The sequence below is a fragment of the Nannobrachium achirus genome (genome assembly GCF_963921795.1).
Source record: "Nannobrachium achirus genome assembly, chromosome: 10".
NCBI classification, from domain to species: domain Eukaryota; kingdom Metazoa; phylum Chordata; class Actinopteri; order Myctophiformes; family Myctophidae; genus Nannobrachium; species Nannobrachium achirus.
In genome coordinates this window covers 24462887-24487324 of record NC_137819.1, presented here as the reverse complement: position 1 = coordinate 24487324, position 24438 = coordinate 24462887, and the positions used below count along the sequence as shown (strand labels likewise).

The 24438-nt window shown below is 41.9% G+C and overlaps 1 long non-coding RNA gene across 1 annotated transcript; it reads left to right on the top strand.

Annotated features, from left to right (window-relative positions):
- Nucleotides 1-8376: 8376 nt before the first annotated feature.
- Nucleotides 8377-10413, top strand: LOC308292434. Its single transcript, XR_013962396.1, has 2 exons — nt 8377-8941; nt 10251-10413. It is a non-coding gene; the product is annotated as an uncharacterized lncRNA (long non-coding RNA).
- The last annotated feature ends 14025 nt before the right edge of the window (nt 10414-24438 follow it).

The following is a 24438-nucleotide window of genomic DNA, read 5'->3' as shown; positions in this document are numbered from 1 at the left end:
CCCTCCCCAACAGCTTGTCTGAAAGAGAAGAACTCATAGTAATTCTGAGATTATTTTTGTGTATCTTCTCTAAATTATTCTGATTATAGTATTATCAACATTGTTGCATAATATATTTTATGCACTTTTATGTTGATATTACCAATCTTTGAACAAATCATCTGAGAAGAAACCCTGAAACATTTCTGATGTTATGTTAATGACAGATAATATTGACATTGTCATTCTAAAGACCATGCATAAGTAGGTTGTATTCATTTAGCCCACTCAACCCCAAAACTTGGGTCATATTGACTACAATCTTGGGTCATTTTAAACAAATAATTTGGTTATTTATTTGACCCAATTTATGGGTCAATATTCATAACCAAATTTCTTGAGTTAAAATAACCAAACTGGGCATTGGTCCCTATTTGACCCGTGAGTTGGATCAAAAATGACCCAAGTTGAGTTGTTTTTGACCCAGCAGTTTTTAGAGTGTAGATCTGCTATTTTTGAAAAACTGAGAAAATGTGTGCAAGAAACCTATGTTTCCATGTCAGTGATGCTCAAACGTTTTCATGTGAAGGACCCCCAAAATGATATGTATTTAGCCACGGACCCCCATCTCAAAATATTTAGTTCCAGGGACACCCCAGAAGCAAAATTTGAGTTACAAATGTTCGCTTAAAAAATACATAATATATTCAAAGATTTGTACACATTTTCACGACTTTTAAAAAATAGCAGATCTACGAGCTCGCAGCGCGGCACTCGGTGCCGCGCTGTGAGCTTGTATATCTGCTATTTTTCAATAGCTAAAGTTACTAGGGCCACTCCAACTTGGGCCCTAGTAACTCAGTCCCACTCTCCTACCCCTTGTGACGCCCCTGACGATGACAGCCCTGGTGATGACTGGTGTTGCAGTGATTCAGGGATGAGGTCTCCAACGGAGCCGTGGTCTGGGTTATGACAGCGCAGCAACAATGGGCCTGATTGAAATTAACCAATCAACCCCTATCTAAATATCAAGCTTGATTAATAAGTAAGCGCCATCATCACCAGCCCTGATTAAATACACTGCATTATTAATTACTCCGATAATCTCAGCTGGGGGTATTGCGTCTTAAAAAAAAAAAAAAAAGAAAGATTGTGTTTGCCAGAGGATCAACTTTTGGCGTTCTGGCTGTAATTTAATCCTGGTTGATTACAGCGGCGTCAGTTCAGAAAAAGCTAAGGTATGGCAACATGACTGGTCTCTTGCACGCGCGTGATTCACCAGTCATGTTGCCACACCTTAGCAACAGGCACGATTACAGTACATTTTATTATTTCCCCCTGTAGCCAAGATATGGCAGCTGCCATACTGTAGCTTGCCATACCCAATTGAAGCCTCTGGTTGATTAAGTGTGCCTGCTATGCAATAGCAAAACACTTATTGTAATCCGCCATACTTAAGTCATTAATTAAGTCTTTCGCCACGAATTTCTGCACGTAATAACTGCCGCACAATTTACGCCACCGCCGCAATATATACATCAAAACGTGCGGCTCGGCCGGGAATAGGTTGCTATTACTTTTCTTTCCGATCCGCGTTACCATTGCGACGTAATTCGCAAAAAACGACGCCAAAAAACCCCATTGACTTAGAATGGGGGAAACTTCGGCACGTAATAACTGCCGCACGATTTACGCCACCCCCGCAATATATACATCAAAATGTGCGGCTCGGCCGGGAATGGTGTGCGATTACTTTTCTTTCCGATCCGCTTTACGATTGCGATGTAATCCGCAAAAAACAACGCCCAAAAACTCCATTGACTTTGAATGGGGGACTCCGAAAAAAACCCAGAAACTTTGGCGCCACATAACTCTGCCATACTTTTGCCTAGCAACGTCATTTAAAATGTAAAATGCTCACACAACTTTGGTCTTTTTCCGACCAATAGGGATGAGCTGTAATTGATTAAGCCCCGCCCCCTCTTTAACAGGAAGTGCCCTTCACCAAACAGGAAGTGCCTCTATAACTCATGAACCGTTTGTCGTACAGACTCGCGGCTGGTGTCATACCTTTTCTTTTTTTCTCAATTTTTTTTTCTCAAATTTTTTTTTTCTCAAATTTTTTTTTCTCAAAATTTTTTTTCTCAATTTTTTTTCTCAAAAATTTTTTTTTCTCAATTTTTTTTTTCTCCAAATTTTTTTTTCTCAAATTTTTTTTCTCAAAAAAATTTTTTTCTCACATTTTTTTTTCTCAAAACATTTTTTTTCTCAAATTTTTTTTCTCAAAATTTTTTTTTTCTCAACATTTTTTTTCTCAAATTTTTTTTTTCTCAAATTTTTTTTTTCTCAATTTTTTTTTTCTCAAATTTTTTTTTCCCCAGAAACTTTGGCGCCACATAACTCTGCCATACTTTTGCCTAGCAACGTCATTTAAAATGTAAAATGCTCACACAACTTTGGTCTTTTTCCGACCAATAGGGATAAGCTGTAATTGATTAAGCCCCGCCCCCTCTTTAACAGGAAGTGCCCTTCACCAAACAGGAAGTGCCTCTATAACTCATGAACCGTTTGTCGTACAGACTCGCGGCTGGTGTCATACCTTTTCTTTTTTTCTCAATTTTTTTTTCTCAAATTTTTTTTTTTCTCAAATTTTTTTTTTCTCAAATTTTTTTTTTCTCAAATTTTTTTTTTCTCAAAATTTTTTTTCTCAAATTTTTTTTTCTCAAAAATTTTTTTTCTCAAATTTTTTTTTCTCAATTTTTTTTTTCTCCAAATTTTTTTTTTCTCAAAAATTTTTTTTCTCAAAAAAAAATTTTCCTCACATTTTTTTTTCTCAAAAATTTTTTTTTCTCAATTTTTTTTTTCTCAAATTTTTTTTCTCAAAATTTTTTTTTCTCAAATTCTTTTTTTCTCACATTTTTTTTTCTCAAAATTTTTTTTTCTCACATTTTTTTTTTCAAAATTTCTTTTTCTCAAAAAAGTTTTTTTCTCAAATTTTTTTTCTCACAAAACAATTTTTTCTCAAAAAACTGTCGTTAAAGTGCGACCCGTCATAACGGCCAAAAATGCTCCAAAACGCCACTAATTAGTCGAAATGGCTGACTTCCTGTTTGGTTTCTGATTGGCTGCTGGCCTTGTGACGTGGGTAGAGCTGCGAGGGCCCGGTCATCGCTGCTTGCAGCTTTAATTCATTAATCGTCCATGACCTTAATTGGGGCCTATTTCGCCAAACAGGAAGTGCCCCTCACCAAACAGGAAGTGACCCTTGATCTCGTGAACCGTTTGTCATACAGACACGCGGGTTGCGTCAAATGAAATAACGCTAATGCTAACACCAACCGCTACACAAGGTTGCACAGACTTAGCGAGCTGCAGGCACACTTAAAATTTCTTAGAAATTTTCTCTTCTAGTTATCATTAGCTGTTGGCTCTACAAGGGGGGTAATAGTGGGTCTGACTTACCAGGGCCCAAGGTGGAGGGGCCTTGATTATTTTATACTTTAGCTATTGAAAAATACAAGCTCACAGTGCGGCACTGAGTGCTTCTGGGGGTCCTTGGAACTAAATATCTTGAGATGAGGGTCCTTGGCCAAATACATATCATTTTGGGGGACCTTCACATGAAAAAGTTTGAGCACCACTGACATAGAAACATAGGTTTTTCAAAAAACCTTAGAAGGATTTGAAATATTCACAAGACTTGCACAAATTGTCACGATTTTTCAAAAATAGCAGATCTGCAAGCTTGTATATCTGCTATTTTTCAATAGTTAAAGCAGAAAATAACGCGTAATAATACGTTCCCAGTCTAAATGGGTTGAACCCCCTCCCCCAATGAAGAACATTCATGGGGGGCCCACAGTGTATCCTTGTACCCAGGGCCCAGAATTTGGTGCGACACCCCTGCGGGTCTATACCGTCGTCAGCCTTGGGCACAGGTCATGAAGGCCTTGCCAAGGCAGTGTTGAGCAACACGGCATGGTTATGCCAAGTCGCTCGCTAAAGTACTGGGAGCTGATGGTAGATGTTGCACTCCACCTCAGACAGCAATCCATCTCCCAAGCAGGGGTGTCGCACCAAATTCTGGGCCCTGGGTACTTAAACTATTGAAAAATAGCAGATATACAAGCTCACAGCGCTGCACCGAGTGCTGCGCTGCGAGCTTAGAATATTCTTAGAATATTTCAAATCATATAGGTTTTTTGAAAAACCCATGTTTCTATGTCAGTGTTGCTCAAACATGTTCATGTGTAGGATCCCCAAAATGATGGACCATAGATTAAAAAATACATATATTCAACGATTTGCACACATTTTCACAAAAAAATGCAGATCTACAAGCTTGTAGATCTGCTATTTTTCAATAGCTAAAGTATAAAATAATTCCAGGCCCCTCCACCTTGGGCCCTTGTAATTCAGTCCCACTTCCCCCTTCCCTTGTGACGCCCCGCTCCCAGTGGGGTTCTAAGCACATTGAAACAATGATATCGACTCCTGCAAGGAAGATCTTCTCCTTTGACGCCGTCTCCTGGGCTCCCAGATATGTAGTGAGGACCACTGTGTGTGTGCCCAGCTGACTCCCACTCCTGCTTCTAGGATGTCTCCATCCATGCATTATTTCTTAGAGAGAGGTCCTCTGGGAGAGAACTGAGCATATCTTGTGAAGCCTTGTTGTGTTTGAATGTGTTTAGACTAGAGGCAACACTGTCATGGTGGTGTCATATACAGGATTATGCCCGTCATGTTTCTGCAGGTAGCCACTCCCACAGCTGCAGTTGAATGAATGGTAATAAGGGGAGTGGATGATTTTAAATTCATTAAAGCAGTGTATTTCAATTGGGCTTTTTGACTCAGAGCCTTTCAGCTTTCAGGAAGAAACTAAACATACTCAGGGAAGACATATTTGCATATTATAATAACCACACCTGGGGGTCTATTAGAGCAATGTTAACTCACATGCAAAACAGAAAAAGTACAAAACAATGGCACCACCTCTTTAAAGTACAAGTACTTTTTTCTTGACAACAATGTTTGTCCACTCTACCTCACTCTGGTGTAATGTTTGTTCGAGGGTAGCTGTGCTGCAGTGTTCTCTACTGTACATTTGTGCTGGGCATTTCTGCACACACAGATTAAAATTATTTATGATGGAGACAGGCAAGAGAGGTCACTCTCTTGCCTGTTCAACACGAAGTTCAACACAAATAAACTCGGCAAGAGTTTTATTTTTCTTCACCTGAGGCTATCAGAGCCTTTACTGCATTTTCTGTATCCTGGTTGCTAAATTATTCTCACTTCTTATGCTGTACACACTCTCCATTCCTGCTGAAGGTTTTTGACCTTTTGTCTGTTCTTAACCTGTATATATTTTATACCAGGTGTCATATCTTTTTGTTATATGCTATTATCATTATTGTTAGCACAGACTATAGCAGAGCATGTCACGACTACATTTCGCTGCATACTTGTATGAGTGAGTCACACATAAACCCCTTTCCATCTTTAAATGAATAGCAAACATGCACCATGGATACTCTGCAAAACATTTAAAATATAAACAAAGAAAAGAAAAAATCAAACCCAAGTTTGAAGTGAGCGGTGGTGCGCGTGTGTGTGTGTGTGTGTGTGTGTGTGTGTGTGTGTGTGTGTGAGAGAGAGAGAGAGAGAGAGAGAGAGAGAGAGAGAGAAGGGGGGTGCCTGTGTGTGTGTGTGTGTGTGTGTGGGGGGGGGGGGGGGGGGGGGGGTGCGTGCGTGCGTGCGTGTGTGCGCGTGTGTGAGAGAGAGAGAGAGAGTGTGAGCCATACTTGCTCACTCAGGCCAACCACTGGTATTGCAGTTGATGCTCAGGGCAGGCTAGACTCAACAGCACCTCTCTGGTCACCCAGAGGTACTCAGGCTACATACACCTCAGGCTACATACAGACAGACAGACACACATACATACACGGATACACACACAGCCACACTATGGAGACGGTGTGACAACCGCTCAAAAAGGGGGACGGGACAGAGGGAGCATCTACATCAGTGTTAATTTTGGAAGCAAACTATTAGTCTTTTGAATAAAACACAACTTTGGATTTAGTCCTATTTTAGTAATCTGAAATTGTTTAGTCTTACTTAATATCAAAATCTTAGACTTTTAGTCGTAGTCAACTAAATTAACACTGATCTACATACAGCATAGCATATCCATCCTGTAGTTATGTACAGTACATGAGGTTTTAGTGTAGTACGTATGACTGAAATGTGGTAATAAGGTTAAGAACAGCTCAAACTATAATTTATCATTTACTCTTAGTTGCATCTCTTTTTCTGTATCTGTCTTGTGTTTTACAAGTGCGTTACAGCGATGACAAATGGATTTCCCCCATGGGATCTACAAAGGTCTATGATACCGAGAGGGAGACAGCATTTTCCTGATTGAGCACCAGATTCCACCAGAATGATGATGAGTAGGCTCATCATCATTCCATCTCAAGAGAATTATGTTTTTATGCATAACTGCATTGTTAATGACATGTCAACAGCTCGGCCATGATCCATGAAAATCTTCTGTTTTTGTTTTTTTGCAGGCTATCCCTTCCTACCGTGGCTGAAAGTGTCCTGCAATGGTGGAAAGTAACTATGTGCATTTATTCAAGTACTGTGCTAGATTTTGAGGCATTATTTTACTTGAGTATTTCCAATTTGCAATACTTTTACTTCTAATCCACTACATATATTCAAATATTACACTTTTACTCCATTATTTGAAAAAAAAAAAAAAAAAAAAAAATACAAATAAAGAAACATCCAATTAGGCAGTAGATACATTTCGACCATTTGAAAACAGCCAATCTACAAGCTAAAAAAATAATAATAAAAAAACAATGTGAGTACTTTTTTCCACCACTGCTCCCGTGGCTGTGTGTCTCTCGGCCTCGCGGAGTGCCGGCTGGCCCGGCCTGAAAAGCGTTTTGACACTGCCAAATTGCACGCCGATGAAACCATATCAGTATCACACTCCTCAAGATTTTCAATTCGACCTCCTCGGGGGAAATCTTGTTTCAAGCCATTACTCTTCATCAAGGAGGCATCATACTCTGCTAGTGAGCTAGACTATTGTCCTCTGTGGCCTAGCCTGTCTCTGGAACATCACAAACGGCAGAGCCTCCGGTGATCTAATATAATATATACCGTCGTTGGGGAAAAAAAAGAAAAGAAATACAAATGCTAAAGCCTGGTTTCGGTTCAGCTCTCGGAGGGGCCGCAATCCCAGGCAATTCTTAACAAAGGTTTCATCATGCATTTCAGGAGGAAGAGTTGGTAGCACAACACACTCAGTTGAAATGATGTAGCTTAAACCAACCACGCAATAAGCCTTATATGACGAAAAAATAGATTCTTTTTACTGATTATTGCATTCCAAAAAACAGAGACGCCTGGGTTAATGTGGTTGAGGAGCACTGAAAGAGGTTCTTCCGTGTGTGTGTGTGTGTGTGTGTGTGTGTGTGTGTGTGTGTGTGTGTGTTTGTGCGCTCATGGGTGTGTGTATGCGTGCCGCGTATGCCGTGCGCGTGCCCAGAGTTAACCTCACAAAACCGCTGGGCGGATTGAGCACACACCAGTATAGGCCATGCACAGAAGTAACCCCCCTCTGTTTAATGTCCTCTGCGTCGTACACTTTTTGGAACATTTAACTGTAAATTCTACAAAAAGAAACATCACCCTGCAGCTGTCACAGTGTCACAACGTTCCCAGGCTGTTCGGCGGAGGAGTGACGCTGTGCGGCGCGGCACGCCGCGGCGGCAGGCGTGCACGGCACCAATGATCCGTGGCCGCTGCGCATCCATCTTCGCCCTGTCACTCTCCGTGTACGCGCCGCAAATTGCAAGCCTCGCGGGGGGATGATGTAATCCTATCTCTGCCCAAACTGAGAGTGTGGGGAGTCATGTCGCTTCCCCTGGGGGGGCGAATGATCCCGCCGACCCCCCAAACAGTGGTGGAATAACTAAAATAAGTTAATGTAGCAATACCACAATATAAAAAAAAATAGTAATTGACAGTACAGTATAGGGTTAGGGAAACAGGGGAGAGATGGGGAGTGACACGCAGCAAAGGCCGTCAGGCTCGGGACTCGAAACAGCGACACGCAGTCAGGCATCAGATCCTACTGTATGTGGTATATGCGCCTGGACCGCTAGGCCAGAGGGCGCACCCTCAAACCTTTACTTGAGTAAAGTACACTTCTTTTTCCCATACATTTATGCCCTAGGCCGACAAAAGGATCAAAAGTAGCAGATGTACAATCTTGGAATTTGTGAAATGTTTTCAAAAATAGACGATCTATTTGTACATCGGCTGTAATCGAAGAGCAGAAATATAAAATGTGGCTTAAAGGAGTGGTTCGCCGGTTTTCAACCAAGTCTGTGTTCTTTTAGTCAACTACGTTCATGCTAAAACGCGTCTATTTCCTTACATTACTGTTCTGTGGACAGTAGGGGGCCTTACTACCACGTACGTCATAGACTGATTCGGCCAATGGAACGCCTGGCTATGACGTACGTGGTGGGAGGCCGTTGTAGCTGCAGAAACTACAGTAGGATTTGACCCGGTGTGGTTGCCGTAGCGTGAACGCTAGTTAGCAACAACAGTATGGTTGTTACTTGTTTCAGACATGTTTTCTACTGACATAGGGACTTGCTGGCAGAATCTTCGGTAGAACTACTTTTTATATGAACTGGAGTAGGCTATGCATTACATTAGAAGAAGGAAGAAAAAAAAAAAAAAAGCAGCGACGTGAACCAGAGAGAAAAGACGAGGCGTCTCTCTGCCAGCTGGGACTCCACTAAGCTAACATCATACACACTGTCATAGGACCATTCTCTGCACCCAAGTTATTCTGCCCGTTTGTTGTGACTACTGCTCCATGCTGCTAGGATCCCCAAGTTGAACTGGAAGAGACAACCGAGACCCAATGGTATGTTTCATTCATGTATAACTTATTTGTGTATGTGAGTGTCATCATCAATGTGTCCTGGCATGCACATTCCTATATTAATCCCAATTACAGAATGTAAAGTCTGTAGGCCTAAGTTTACTTTAAAATATGTATGATGGCACTGATTTTACTATGTATTTCACATTAGGAGTCCACTAGTACAGTGGCTCTCAAAACTTTTATTTTCCAGTACCTCCTATGGGTCTATTTGGTCCCATTTGTAGGTCTACACTCTGACAGAGATGGAAAAAGGACTAAGATACTTGAGTAAAAGTAGGCTATCAATACTGCAATATAGAAAACGTTCTGTAAGAAGTAAAAGTACTAAAGTATTGGCATCAAAATATTCTTTAAAAGTACAAAATGTTTGAAAATGGCAGATCCACAAACTCACAACACATCGCATCAACACATTGTGAGCTTGTAGATCGTCTATTTTCAAATAGCCTGGATATAAAATAGGGCTAAAGTTGATTAATTAGGTTTTATAATATAATCATTTATGTGCAAAGTAACTCAAGTTTTCAAATGATTGTAATGGTGTACAAGTACTATATTTGGATTCGAGCTCGAGTCAAGTACCAGTACAGAAAGCTGGAAATTATTCAAAGTACAAAAGCCTCAACATTTTACAAGCACTGCTTACACCACTGCTCTCAGAAAATAGACCTGTGATCCATTTGAACCATCTTCAACTGAAGGTCCCTCAACACACTGAGAACAGCACTAGTAGGCTAATATTTAGGGCTAGCAGATCTGTCTCTGGTCATATTTAATATTTGTATGTCCATGACAAAAACCAGGGCTAGGCAACCTTAGGCACGAGTGCCAACATTGGCACAGGGGGGGGGGGGGGGGGGGGGGGGGGGGGGTGATCACTGGCACACTGGCAGAAGTGTGAGACAGGATTTTTATTTCAAATATATATTTTAAACATGGTAAATTAAATTAAGTCACCTAATTTGCAGCAAATGACATCCTGCATATAATTCTACATTCATTAAAGCTATGAACTCTGACTGGGGAGGGAGTCTGGGAGATAAGTGACTTATTGCTCAGAGTCTAATGATTGTTATGTCCTTCCAATCAAAATGTCCACACTTATGATGGCTTGTCATTAAAATTCATGTTGACATGGCACACTATCTAAAAAAATAAAACCATGGCACTTTTCATTTGTAAAAGGTTGCAGACCCTGATGTACACGATAAGCTGCCATGGCGATGAACCGTTTGTGTGTGACAAAGACAATGCCACATGTTACAGTATTTTCTTCTTCTCACTGCAGGCACTGCGGTATCGTTTGGAGTGTCCTGGAGAGTCGTCGCAAGTGGAGAGTCGACGTCTTCTTACCCTGGCATCATTATATTGTATTATACATAACAAATGCATAGAGATGTGAACATTTCTATGATCCTTGTCATAATAGATAATAAAATAGATTCAATACATTTGATTTTCCTTCTTTTCTGTTTTTACTTGTAAGAAATATAATGTACACAGTATGGAGTGCTGTGTGAACCTGCCATTTGTAACACAGTAAACACAGTACAATGTAACAAACACAGTGGCAAGTACTTCTGTTTCAGAGCATTACTGTAGTCCAGTGGTTCTCAACCTTTGAGTCTGGGAGTTTGAGCTTGTAGATCGGCTAGTTTCACAATATTTATCTGTGGAACGGAATCGAGCAGAATGTAATGCCTCAACTCCTACAGTCTAAGTGCTTATCAGGGTGGGGGGTCCCCAGTTCAAATATGATTGTTGCAGGGACGCCAGAGTAAGAACCACTGCTCTACTCCAGCAAATAATATATTACCGGTAAATACATATTTTCATGACAGATTGCAAGGATGAAACCAAAAAGCTCATGTTATATATTGTTTTTATTAGCCTTTTTAGTGTGTAGTCCACCTGAAATTGAAACCGTTATTCTAATAGTTTGTGCTGTAGCCAATACTGAAAATGGGTTGAGCAGCGCACACTCTCGACCAGAGCTAGGACATGGTTGTCCCGGATGTTTTAGGGTTCTGACATGTTCCCTGTGTTAGCTGATCTAATTTAGAAATTTAGCAGACACTTATATCTGCAGAAGGGCAGCACGATTCTTGTAAATGATTATTTTTCTCCCTAGGATTTGGAAAATTATTCTCTCACTTTTATCTTATTTCCCAATTTGACTTATTAAAATAACAAGCTTATTACTGGGTGTACAGAGCACAGGCGAGGCAACATTAGAGTTGAAAGAGGCTTTAGAGTAGTCTAATATTAAAAAATTAGATCACATTGCTGTATGAATCGAGAGAGTAAATAATATTCCTGGGAGTTCCTTGTAAGCTGCTTCTTCTACGGCATCTCTTCAGAGGGCGATGTAGACAGTTGTACCGCTGTCTTCCCGCAGGACTGCTATGGACATCATCTTGGACATGGTGGATTATGTGATGTGTCAGCACCTTATGCAATTATAGACAAAGAGGAGGAAAAATGTTTCAGGGTACACAGATTTTTTACAATGACATTTCAAAATGTTGCCATAGCTTTTACCCCATTTCTAGTAATCACACCATGCAATAATGAGAATCCTAAACCAGTTTGCTAAAAAAAAAAGAACAGATCTATAAGCTAACAACAGTAACACTGCATTTTACCATGTTACATATTTCATGTAATGTTGGGGGGTTGCTCTCGGGCACAAACCTCTTATCTCCATATTTAAACAGTTTTTTGTTTGTAAGTTTAAACCCTACTTTATAAAACAGTGTAGTACAAAAGAATAAAAAGTAACTGGCAAAAGTGCTGGATGATTACAATTTAGGCATTTAGCAGATTTTAATCCAAAGCGATGTACAATAAGCAGGTAATACAGTATATCAATATAATAGGATAATGTCAGTACATCAACAACAATATAACAAATGCATAGCAATATCAATCTAGAAAACAATAACATTTAGACCACGCACATCAGTAAAAAACATTTAAAAAAAAAACAATGCGATCTAGCTTCATGTATGGTCAATGAGGGAAGGGGAGTGTTACAGTACTGCTATGTGTTTTAATGGAGTTATGTGGATTCAGTTTGTTTATGAGTTTGTCTGAATAAAATATATTCTAGTGATTCACACACTTCACAGTTGTAAGTACCCAACGTTTGGTTGCCTACACTAGGAATCAGAGTGTAGTATCATCATCATCATCATCATCTTTTATAATAGCTCACGTTACATCATAATTACTGTGCAGCCACTGGGGGAGGGGTTGTTTGTCGATTCATATACATTATAATACAGTCCCCTCTGTTGACTTTTATCTCACCACTTTTGGGTGCCCCGCACATTTACATTAATGTTGGAACCGCACTGCTGTTACAGGCTAAAGATTAGCATCGCTAGCAATAACAATAGCCTAAAAGTAGTCCTACCTCTTGAAAGAATACAGTACACCTGTACACCTTGATATGAAGCCTCTCCACCCATTAGATGGATGATTCTAAAGACAAGAGATGACAACAAAATAAGTGTTACAAACATGAATCAAGTTGCAACCTTTGCTTGTACATTATACATTATGTTTCGTAGAGTGGCATTTTAATTCCAAACATACAGTACATACCTATGTTCTGCTTTACAAGGGACATTTGGCTTTGCATTGTGTCCATCAATCCTGCCATTACATCTCGGTGGAAGTCATCTGTTGTGAAATGTTTACTAATCACTACACAACCGCAGATTCATATCGTTCTGCAGGCAGCAGCAGCACCCGGGGCTCGCTCCGTCGCTCGGCTTCATTCAATCATAACACCACGGTAAAACAACAATGCCATGTTGTTTCACCGACACAGTTGCACACGTTTCAAAACTTCTACAACTGCTCAGCATCACTGCGGTCATAACATCCCATCTTCTTACTACGTGACTTCCAACCAACAGCAACAAACAAACTAAAACAGCAACGCAGCGAGGATGTTATTATGGTTACGCTGTTAGCTTAGCTTTGGCTCTCTTCTCCAAGCGCTGCTTGCGCAAAGGATTATGGGTGCTGGAGGAAGTGAGGTTGGTGCTGTAGGAAGTGAGGTCATAGCTTCGCGTTTCCCAAAAAATGGAAATGTACCACAAAAATAAATTTCTTTTTTGTTTTCCAAGTTAGAATATGATAATATGGGGTTACAAAAGCCCTTGAAAACGACCGGAGCTCCCCTTTAAGTGGTTTAATGTGTTAATGGTGAATAATCTAAATCTACACATTTTTGTACCAAAAGTGCAATATTTACCTCTGAGATGTAGCGAAATAGAGGTTTAAAGCGCGCAAAATTGGAAACACTCAAGTCAAGTAAAAGTACCTCAGGCCACTTATAAAGCACTTGAGTAAATGTACTTTACTGCTACTTTTTCAGCAGTGCAACGAGGGGACGCCTGGCGACTGGGGAGGCCCTGCCAGTTAGTAGGTATCTCTCGGGCAAACGATACCCAACCGACCCACCCCTGCTAACCCCGGCGGTCTCTGCTGGCGATGGGAAATGATCTATCTCGCCTTATTATTATTACCCCCTTGCCCCCCACCCCCCACCCACCCGGTGGAACAGAAGATGAATCATACCTGTCAATCTGTGTCTCTGGCTCTGGGGGAGGCCATGTTTGTTTATATCGATCGGCGGCATATGTGGCACAGCTGTTGGAAGAGTCTCTCTCTCTCTCTCTCTCTCTCTCTCTCTCTCTCCCCCCCCCCCCCTCCCCCCTGGCAACAGTACAGTTGGCAGGCGAGGGGGGCGAGCGAGGCGCTGTACGCACTCGACTGATCGATGCGAACAAATGGAGCACGGCAGAGCTGCCCCCCCTAACGAGAGCATTGACGGAGAGACAGAGAGAGAGAGAAACAGAGAGAATAGGAGGTTTGGATGTGGTGTTAGTTTCGAGGTCATTTGACTTTGCACTTGGGGTGGGGGGAATTCTTCCCGTAATCGCCAGACGATTTTCTTTTGTTTTGTTTTTCGTTTGCGTGTGTGTAAGGACAAAGTAAAGAGCGAGCGAGAGAGATATGGGAGTGTGAGCCCGATTTACTTCTGGCGCATTGGTAAATGGTAAATGGTGCATTTATATAGCGCTTTTATCCAAGGCGCTTTACATAGATTGTGCATTACATTCACCCATTCACACACACATTCATACACCGATGGCGGAGGAAACCATGCAAGGCACACTCCTGCTCACCGGGATCGAGCAACTAGGGGTTCAGAGTCTTGCTCAAGGACTCTTCGACATTAACTCAGTGGGAGCCCGGATTCGAACTGGGAACCTTTCGGTAACCCTTCGTGCTCTAATGTCGGTTTCTCTACCCCTGAGCTATGCCGCCCCCCCACCGCAAAAATGACGGTGTTGTACAAAAATAGCAGACCTACAAGCTCGCAATGTGTCACTTCCGCGACGCATTGCAAGCTTTTAGCTCTGCTATTCTCGGCACGCAACACCATCGTACGACAGAGCATAAATTAGGCTTATGGAATGAGAGCGCTTTTATTGGATAATTGCCTTTTTTTTCTTCATGTGATCGTCAGATGTTCTGTTTGGCCCAGAGAATGGTCCGTTGCCCAAATGTAATCAGCATCCACGGTTTTAGGTTTTTCTGGTAATGGGATCAGCGGAGCATCGAACACAGTTAATGTTACACAAATGGAAATCATTACTGCGACTGCAAAACACTGTAACTACTATGTCCTGTTTGTGTGTGTGTGTGTGTGTGTGTGTGTGTGTGTGTGTGTGTGTGTGTGTGTGTGTGTGGCGTGCTGAAGGAAGCAGAGTCCCACTTGGCAGGTCCTCTGGTCATGCATTTCTGTTTTTAACACGTGTCCCCCCCTTTTCTGTTAACCACTTTAAACCTGGTTTAATTTTATTTTTTGTGAAGAAAATTGCAGATCTACACGCTTACAGTTTGTGGAAAGGCTGTTTTCACGGAACATAGTTGGATACTCAATATATGGGCATAAAAGGGATTCTGTTAGTGTGACATCACAGTGAAGCCAGAGCGTGATGTCAGTCGTCCGAGACAGTTTGCCCTCCTGGCCCCCAAGCTGTGGAATAAACTCCCTGTCGCACTTAGAACAACGGACTCACTCGCTAGCTTTCGCCGTGGACTGAAGACTCACCTTTTCAGACTCCAACTAAACCCTTAGCACTACTGAAACACTCAATGACCATACAGGAAGCTAGTTAGAATTTGTTTTTTAGAATCCTTTTTTTCCCCTTTACTGATTATATTGTTTTTTTAGATTGATATTCATAATGCATTTGTTATATTGTTTTTGATGTTCTGACATGTTATCTTGTTTATTATAGTGATGTATTATCTGCTTATTGTAAATCGCTTTGGATTAAAAGCATCTGCTAAATGCCTAAACTGTAAACTGGGAACGCTTGGTTTCCGATAAGAATTAATATCTAAGTTCAAGCATCTTAAAAAAGAAAACATCTGGGCTGGGTGTATACACAAAAGCCTGAATAGAAATTAAAATCACCCAAGTCAAGAAATGTTTTAAAGTGAAATACCCCCTTTACGTAAAAAAGAAAAACTTTCACAAACGCGCGTGAGTCGAAAGAGAAAGCGAGAGAAAGTGAAAGCTGGCTTTGCGTTGTTGTATGCTCTGTGTTGGGGATCGTAGATAAACTTAACCACGCAGTACGCCGAGACGTTAGCGTGTTGCCTGATGTGTGAAAGTGTTAAGAGCAAGTGTAGGAAGTGGGGGCAAATGACTCACTGCGGAGCATCTGGCAATGATAAGTGGCCATTAATTGGTGTTAACTGGTGCTACCAGTGTTTATAGAGTTGAAGGATAATTAGTCGGGGTGGGTCAGCGGCGGGCTGAAATTAGCATGTCAGAATGTACCGCCGCCGTCCCTTGACAGCTAGCGGAGGTGCCGCCCGGGCCGGGGGCAAGGGTGGGGGCCGCGGTGGGAAAAGTACTCACTTTCTTTACTTAAAAGTAAAAGTGTCAACACTGCATTGTAGAATTGTAGATAATACTCTGTTACAAGAAAGTTAAGCATTCAAAATCTACTTGAGTAAAAGTACAACAGTATTGCCATCAAAATATACTTAAAAGTATGAAACCTAAAAGTAGTCATTGTGTGCAGTATGTCCCATTTCACAAGTTCAAAGTCTGCTGTTTTAAAATGGGTGAAATACATTTTACTATTTGAAAATAGATGATCTATGCCAGGGGTTTTTAAAGTGGGTGACGGGGCACCCTGGGGTGCCGTGACGGCAGTCCCTGGGTGCCGCAAGATAATTTGATAATATTTGGAATTTAATTGGAGTGGACACTTGAAAAAATATTTAGTAAAATTTTAAACTTGAAGTACAAAGTTATTTTCAGTCAGTTTTAACCAAAATGGCTATTATCTCAACGTTTTCCTCGCAACATAATCACTAAAATATCGTCACTGTCGGGCAGAAACCTTGTATCTCCGAGTTTCAAATGTGTACGTCTTTTGGTAAAGCAAGCCCTGCTTCATCATACAAGACTGTCTCACAAAACTAGTGAAAACAGCTGATCTACGCTGTTTTCACTGGTTTGGTAAAATTTTTAGATGATAAATACAAAATGATCGGTTTTGGACATACAAGGTTTCCACCCGACAATGACGATATGCTATAAATATAAGGTTCTGGGAGTGAAAATTATAATGTAGGGGTGCCTCGGATTAAAAAAAATATATTCATGGGGTGCCCTGAGACAAAAAAGTTTGGGAACCCCTGATCTACAGTATGCATACACAACGCGTTGCAATGCGACGCGTTGTGAGCTTCATGCCGATGCCAATACGTTTGTACTTTTACCCAAGTAACATTTAGAAAATAAATGTTCACGCTGTGGTATTGCTATACTTTTACTCAAGTAAAACATATCCGAGCACCTCTTCCCATGGGCGGTCCCACATATTATCCCTATAGCTATAATAGTGTAAACAGTGAAAGGCGATACTCCGCCTGCGGTCAGGCAGGGCCTGCACGGCTGCAGCCTCTCTCGTCTGCAAGGGGGGAGGAGGGGTGGGAGAGGAGGGGGGGGACTGAGGGGGGGGGGGGGTGCACGGGTGAGACCCAGCTGCAGCACCTGTGTAAACACTAAAGCATAGTGCAGACCAGCCACCTCACACAGCTGGGGGGAGGAGAGGGGGGCGGGGGGGGGGGGGGGGGGACACAGATGGAGACAGGCCGCTGAAAGCCAGGGAGACTATTATAGTGCTTACAGGCACTGTTACTCCGCTTGACTTTGGAGAGAGTTTGAATCTCATCACGCATCGCCTGCTGGCCTCATAAACAAGTCGGTATAACCGAGTACATTTACTCCAAGTAAAAGGGTACTTAAAGGAGTAGTTCACCCCCCCAAAAAATACTTATTTTTTAACAATTACACAGCCTGTGAACCCTTAAATTCATTGTTTGATTTTTTTTTTTTACCCAAGAAGTGTTTTAAAGTGAAATACCCACTTTATGTAAAAAAGAAAAACTTCCACAGCTGCGCGTGAGTCAAACATATTTGTTTTGTTTTTTGTCGCATTCCTAAGCCAATAATTTCATGAGTCGACTAACGGTCACTTATCTCCCGATTAGGGAGACTTACTGGTAACTTTACTCTAGTATGACCATTTTCCCAATGCTTTATATCAGGGGTCTCAAACTCAATTTACCTTGGGGCCGCTGGAGGCAGAGTTTGGCTGAGGCGGGGCCGCATCCTCAGCGCACATGCACGCGTGCACTAATAAAACAAATTAGTACATGTGCACTAATTTGTTTGATTATTATACTGTAGTTTCATACCAGTCTAACAACTACTGTATCTATCTCCCCATCAGTCTTCTCAAATGTCCTTTTTATTTTTTAACACAAAGTAAGATGAACACGGACTCTGGTGTAAACATGTTGTGTTTAACTCATGGAACATGTACTGTACTGTTAACTGTACTGTATTATTAACTGTTTTGAGGTTCATATAAAACTCGCGGGCCGCAATAACATTAAACTTTCATATTAAGGTTGGGGCCACAAAATATCGTCTCGCGGGCCGCAAATGGCCCCCGGGCCGCCAGTTTGAGACCCCTGCTTTATATACTCCTACTACCCGACATATCCCCATGAATAAATTAATAACTATTTCATAACATCTATTTTTTATATATATATATATATATATATGTGTGTGTGTGTGTGTGTGTGTGTGTGTGTGTGTGTGTGTGTGTGTGTGTGTGTGTGTGTGTGTGTGTGAATACAGGCCTTTTTGCTGCGTATGTCTACATCGGGCCATTGCTATTTTAACTATACCTACTACCAGTGGTGTAAAGTAACTAAGTACATTTACTTAAGTACTGTATCCTACTTAGGTAACATTTTCAGATAATTTTACTTTACTGGAGTATTTCCAATTTTAAGTAAGTTTACTTCTACTCCACTATACATCTCAGCAGCAAATATAAAACTTTTACTGCCCTATATGCAGTGTTCGAGTTATACTCTGAGAGCTATGGGGGCCCGGCGCCGCCAGAATAGGGCCCCCATAGCTCTGGGGGCCCCTCCGCCGGCGCCTTTAAAATCGGGTATTTTTCTGGTATAAAGTCGTCTAAAACGGGTATTTTCCTATATTAAATCATATTAAATCGGGTATTTTTCGGGTATAAAGTCGGCTAAAACGGGTATTTTCCTATATTAAATCATATTTTTCCTTTCACAATATTAATTCGGGTGTCTTTGGGGCTTCACATTGGCTATGTTGACAACTCCAGGCAGTCTTTTCTGTTCATATTAACTCACCATTATTGCTCAATTGCCCAATTCCTCCATCTGAGCTCTGAGCCATCCAGCCAAAAGTTCCCGTTCTGGCAGCATAAAGTCGGCTAAAATGGGTATTTTTCTTTCTCAAAACAAGCCGTGCCGGGTTCATATTTATTTACTAAAAAAAACATTGTCACGGGCACAGGCACACTAAGGCTACAGTCTTGCTTACAAGACAGCGTTGTTTGGTTGTTTGTTGCTGTCCGCCTTCCTTTGCCGTCCGGGCCGTGGCTAGAACAAACACTCGATGCAGTGGTTCCTAGCTTACCCCATGCCCAGGCCATGGCGAGACCACGCAGCTGGGTAGGTCTGCATCCAGGGCCTCCTCGGCTATGGGAGAAAGGTAGGAACCATTGCAGCGAGTGTGTTATAACCCGGACGGTAAAGGAAGACTCACACCCCACATTAAATGCGCCTGCTTTATAATAATAAAATTAATAGTAGGATTAAACGGTGTGATGTCATTGTTCAGTCTTACTGTCTAACATGTTTATTTAGTATATCTAGTTAACATAAATAATATAAATTCTTCCAATGGAACATGAAATAAAAAAAACAGGAAAAAAAAAAAAAACACGAAAAAAAGAGACCCCACAGGGGTTGTTGACTATGGGGTCCCAGACTTTAACTATGGGAGCTAAGCCCCCATTGGCCCCCACATAACTCGAACCCTGCCTATATGCATTTGAAAATAGGCGATCTACAAGCTCACAACAATGCGTCGCGATGGGATGCATTGTCAGCTATAGTAGATCGTCTATTTTCAAAAGATTTTTTATCTTTCATACTTTTACTCAACTAAAACATTTTAGTACTTTTCCCACCACTGCGTACTACTAGGTCAATAAAAAAAGAAAGTCAGAGTAGGCTACTTCTCCCACCACTGCCCATGCATCATCTGGACGATAAAAACAGGGGGAAATAAGCTGGCACGCAGTTCTAACCACGGAAACATGCCCAGAGAGCAAAAAACGATTTGTCCAGTGCCAGCTGACTCTGGGAACAATGCATTCCTGAGCCCCGTGGTAATGCACGACCGTCATCCACGCTCCGATCAATATCTAAGCTGCCTGTAATACAGTCGCCCAAATGTGTTTTCGCCCCCTAAAATTCATTTCGGGGCGGTAATGCGATAACATTTAACAGGCCGAGAATTTGTGGGAAATGGAAATGAAAAGTGTATTTATGATTCCGTTCCCTCTTTTAGAGCCAAACTCTGGTAAGAACCTCTGCGTCTGCCTGTGCTCCCACCTGCACTGTATAAATCCAAATATTGTCCATCATCTTTATCTGCGGCTGCTTCTGTGCTCCGTGAGCGAGAAAGCAGAAGTGTACAGTAAAGGCTTTGACCCAGAAGGGTGCACCAGTGGAACCAAACGGACGACAGGTCCGTTTGGTTCCACTGGTGCATTGCTTGCATTTGTCCATTTCTGAAATGAAGCAAAACGGACGGTTTTACAATGTAGTGATTAACTTCAGTCTTATTGCAATAAGAAACAGCTCTCGAAGGCACGCTTTTAGCACATAAATGACTCGGCCCGACTCGGCATGCGGTTTTCCCGAAGCGGCGCGAAACGTTCGGAATCTCCTTACGCGGAGCTGATTGTTAACATCAGGCTGTTCACGTACGCCAGGAGTCAACAAAAAATCTCTGTGAAATCAGGCTGTTCCTGAGGAAATCGGCACAATCGCTGACTCATTGTGACATCACTTCATAAAAGGCTCTGACATCACGTACGCCAGGAGTCAACAAAAAATCTCTGTGAATGTGTATGTATGTATGTGAATCTCGAGAACCGTTCTTCCCACCGGCACGCGCGTTCTCCAGTGTATGTATGTATGTGAATCTCGAGAACCGTTCTTCCCACCGGCACACGCTTTCTCCAGATATAGGCATAAAATGAATCCCCGAATGCGGAGCTGATGTCTGACATCAGAGTTTTCCGCAACCGGTACTGTGTGTGCAGAGATCTCCATATATGGGCATAAGGGGACAAAGGCAAACAGATGGTCAAAACGGGTCCTATGACAACAGGTATATTGGGGTTTGCATTAAAGGGTGGGGACAAAGGCTAAACAGATATATTGGGGTTTGCATTAAAGGGTGGGGACAAAGGCTAACAGATGGTCAAAACGGGTCCTATGACAACAGGTATATTGGGGTTTGCATTAAAGGATGGGGCATTCATGGGGTCCGCTCCAAAAAAGAAAATAAAAGAGACAAAAACAAACATAAGACAAGCGACAAAGCGTGGGACTGGGAGGATGACTTGAATGATGCAGATTTAAGCAGGCTGTGTATTCTGCTTAAAGAAGAAACAAACAAAAAGCGACAGAGATCTCATATATGGGCATAAAATGGACGCAGATAAACAGATATCTCCATATACGGGCATAAAGGGACACAGACGGACAGATACAGAGATCTCCATATATGGGCATAAAATGGACACAAATAGACAGATATCTCCATATATGGGCATATGGGCATAAAATGGACCCAGAACTATATCTGCAGTGATCTCCATATATGGACATAAAATGGACGCCGACAGACAGACAGATACAGATATCTCCATATATGGGCATAAATGGACACAGGCAAACAGATGGTCAAAACGGGTTCTATGACAACAGGGTTTGCATTAAAGGGCGGGGGATTCATTCCCTATTTACATCGTTCCCGAGTTGGCCAGGTCGCCGACTAGACGCTGGGCCGCCCGAAGGGCGGCCCAGCTTCTAGTTCATTAAATTCTCATTGACTATACTGTATATTGTAAGTGGGGTAAGAGTTTCATGCTGTCACTGTTGCTAAATATTTGATATTTGGAACCAAATGGACCCTTACAGGTCAGTAACGAGTGTAGTGTTGGTTCCATTTATTTTGTACACTCTCATAATACATAAAATAATAATATATACAATGCGGGTCCTTGAAATTTGAAAGTTTGAGAACCGTTGACATAATACTATACAAGTCTGGACAGATACTGATGTAAATGGAAAATGGTTGGCATAGGCTACAACAGCGATGGAGTATTCCGTTTCCTATTTTTCCTAGAAGCACAGAAAGATAAAGATGATTGACTTATATCGCCTCCGTTGGGTGGAAAACCTCATACGTCCAAAACAGTTACAGCACTTTTCAGGATTACCATTCAAAAACAGCAAAAGTAGCAGATCAACAAGTTCAAAGCACGTCTTTTCAAAACACAGAGCTTTTGGAACTGCTACTTTCGATACTTTTGTGTGACGCCGTAGCAAGATGAAGTAGGGCGTACAAAACACATAACACATAACAACGATACCATGGCCAGGTAGCTATAAAACCAAGGTTCTACCAAAGTTCAACATCACTTACAGATCTCTCTCTCTCTCTCTGCATACCATTCCTTTCCTCTCCATCCTCATCTGCTGAGCATCATCACATAGCGATGTCCAATGCTGCGATGCATTAACCCGATACTGTAGGTACGTACGAAGCCTTCCCTACAGGCCAGAGGTAAACCCTCAGCCGTGGCAGAGGCTTACAGCCCGATACGGGACGATGACTGGAGCGAAATTCCACTGTGAGATAACAACTTATCTCCGTTAGGTCTGCGGGGCTCTCTCTTCCTCTCTCTCCCGCTCCTGCTGTATGCCGTTCTGTGCCTAATAAAAAAATAAAAAATAAATACCCCCGAAAAGAATTTCTCATTTTGCACTGTATCAGTGCTGATACAGATTCTCCAGCTGAGAGAGAGAGAGAGAGAGAGAGAGAGAGAGAGAGAGAGAGAGAGAGAGAGAGAGAATCCACCACACACTACAGGCAATGCGGGGAATGGGGAGATGAGAATATTAAACAGGAAGTAAATGAGTCTTCTCCTTCAAACCGGTAATATGGTTGAGTATGAATATGAAAAGAGAACTCTATTCAGTCAGAATGATTGATGGATGGATGGAGGTTGGTGCCATGTGTGTGTGATTGGTAAACGATGCATTTATCTATAGCGCCTTCATCCAAGGCTCTGCCTTGGAACCCTCAAGGGAAGAGAAACAGAGGCCGGCCCAAAAACACCTGGCGGCGGGATCTCCAGGCAGACACCAAGAGACTGGGATGCACCTGCGGTCGCAGACAGAGAAGAACACCAGCGACCGAGAGCTCTGGAGGTCCCTTGTCGACGGCCTATACCCTAGTAAGGGTGTCAGGCATAAGTAAGTAAGTACGTTTATCCAAGGCATTTCACAATTATTGTGCATTAATTACATTCACCCATTCACACACGGGAGCGTGTCGATATTGTGACACATGGCATCTGTTCAACGGTCCATTCTTTCGATGCGGGTGAACCTGGTGAAAAGCTAACCTGCAACTTGCCGGCGCTGGTGAATGTTAACCTCTATGCCTAAACCTAACCCTAACCTCAGTAACGGTGACGCGGGTAGCTAACTTGCCGATGCTGGTTGTCGAAAGAATGACACATCGAAAGAGTGAGATTTCCCCTTCACAGCACACACACATTCATACACCGATGGCGGAGGAAACCATGCAAGGCACCAACCTGCTCATCAGGAGCAATTAGTCATTCACATTGTTAAGTGATTTGGATAAAGACCATTTACAATTTACAGACAGACACTTTTTCATAAAAGCACTATATGCTGATAGTAATTATCGCTATAGAGTGTTTGTTCAGTAACCAGAGTCTGCCTGTTTTTACAGCTCTTTGATAAACAGAACCTACATTTTCAGGTAGGTGACAAAATGTCAGGCAATCAGGAGAGAACCTATTTATCAGGTTCATCGGAAGTGTTCCACTTCCAATTATGTCTGCTCATTTCTTGGTGTCATCACTTCCTATTTCGCTTGTTTTATCTGTATCCTGCCTGAGTTCTCTATCACGATTGGATCTAATTGGTATCCTAACCTGAAAATGCATTTTCTGTTTCATGAAGAGCTGGAGAGACATGAAGGCTCCTGACTCAAATAGCTTAGCATACCATTAACTTGCTAAGGTAGAGCGGTGGGTGGCAGATACTGTATGGTGCCTGGGTTAGGTAGGAAGAGGGCAAACAGACAGACAGACAGACAGACAGACAGACAGACAGACAGACAGACACTGTTTGCTTTGTTGCTTGTCCACAGATGCAAATATTGTTCCTTAAGATGTTATTTACACAGATGTTAGGTTTGATGTTTACCTGGTATCCTAGTTACTTAGTAGCACTTAATTCATTTAACTTTGCACTCTATCAAAGTGACCATTCACCCTGCTGTTTGTTGACAACCTTCATGCCTTTTAGTCTCTTAAATGCCCTAAATTGTACAAATTCTAATCGTAATTATAGAATTACTGACGAGCATGTGAATGCCTCATGTCCTGGTACAGGGCCCTGATAGACTAACTCAGACATGTCCGGTTGCACCAGACTTAAACGTAGTTGTGCGGAAGTGTCGCTCGCCGGATATAGCAGATCGAGAATCCCCCAACACGGCACGTTTGTGGCATGTTGTGAGCTTGCAGATCGGCTATTTTCTCTCTTTCTTCAACTATTATATAGAAATTATGTCATCACTTACACCACTTATAATAATAACTTAATTTATATAGCACCTTTTGAAAACCCAAGGACGCTTAACGATACAATAATAATACTGTAATAATAACAATAATAACCAA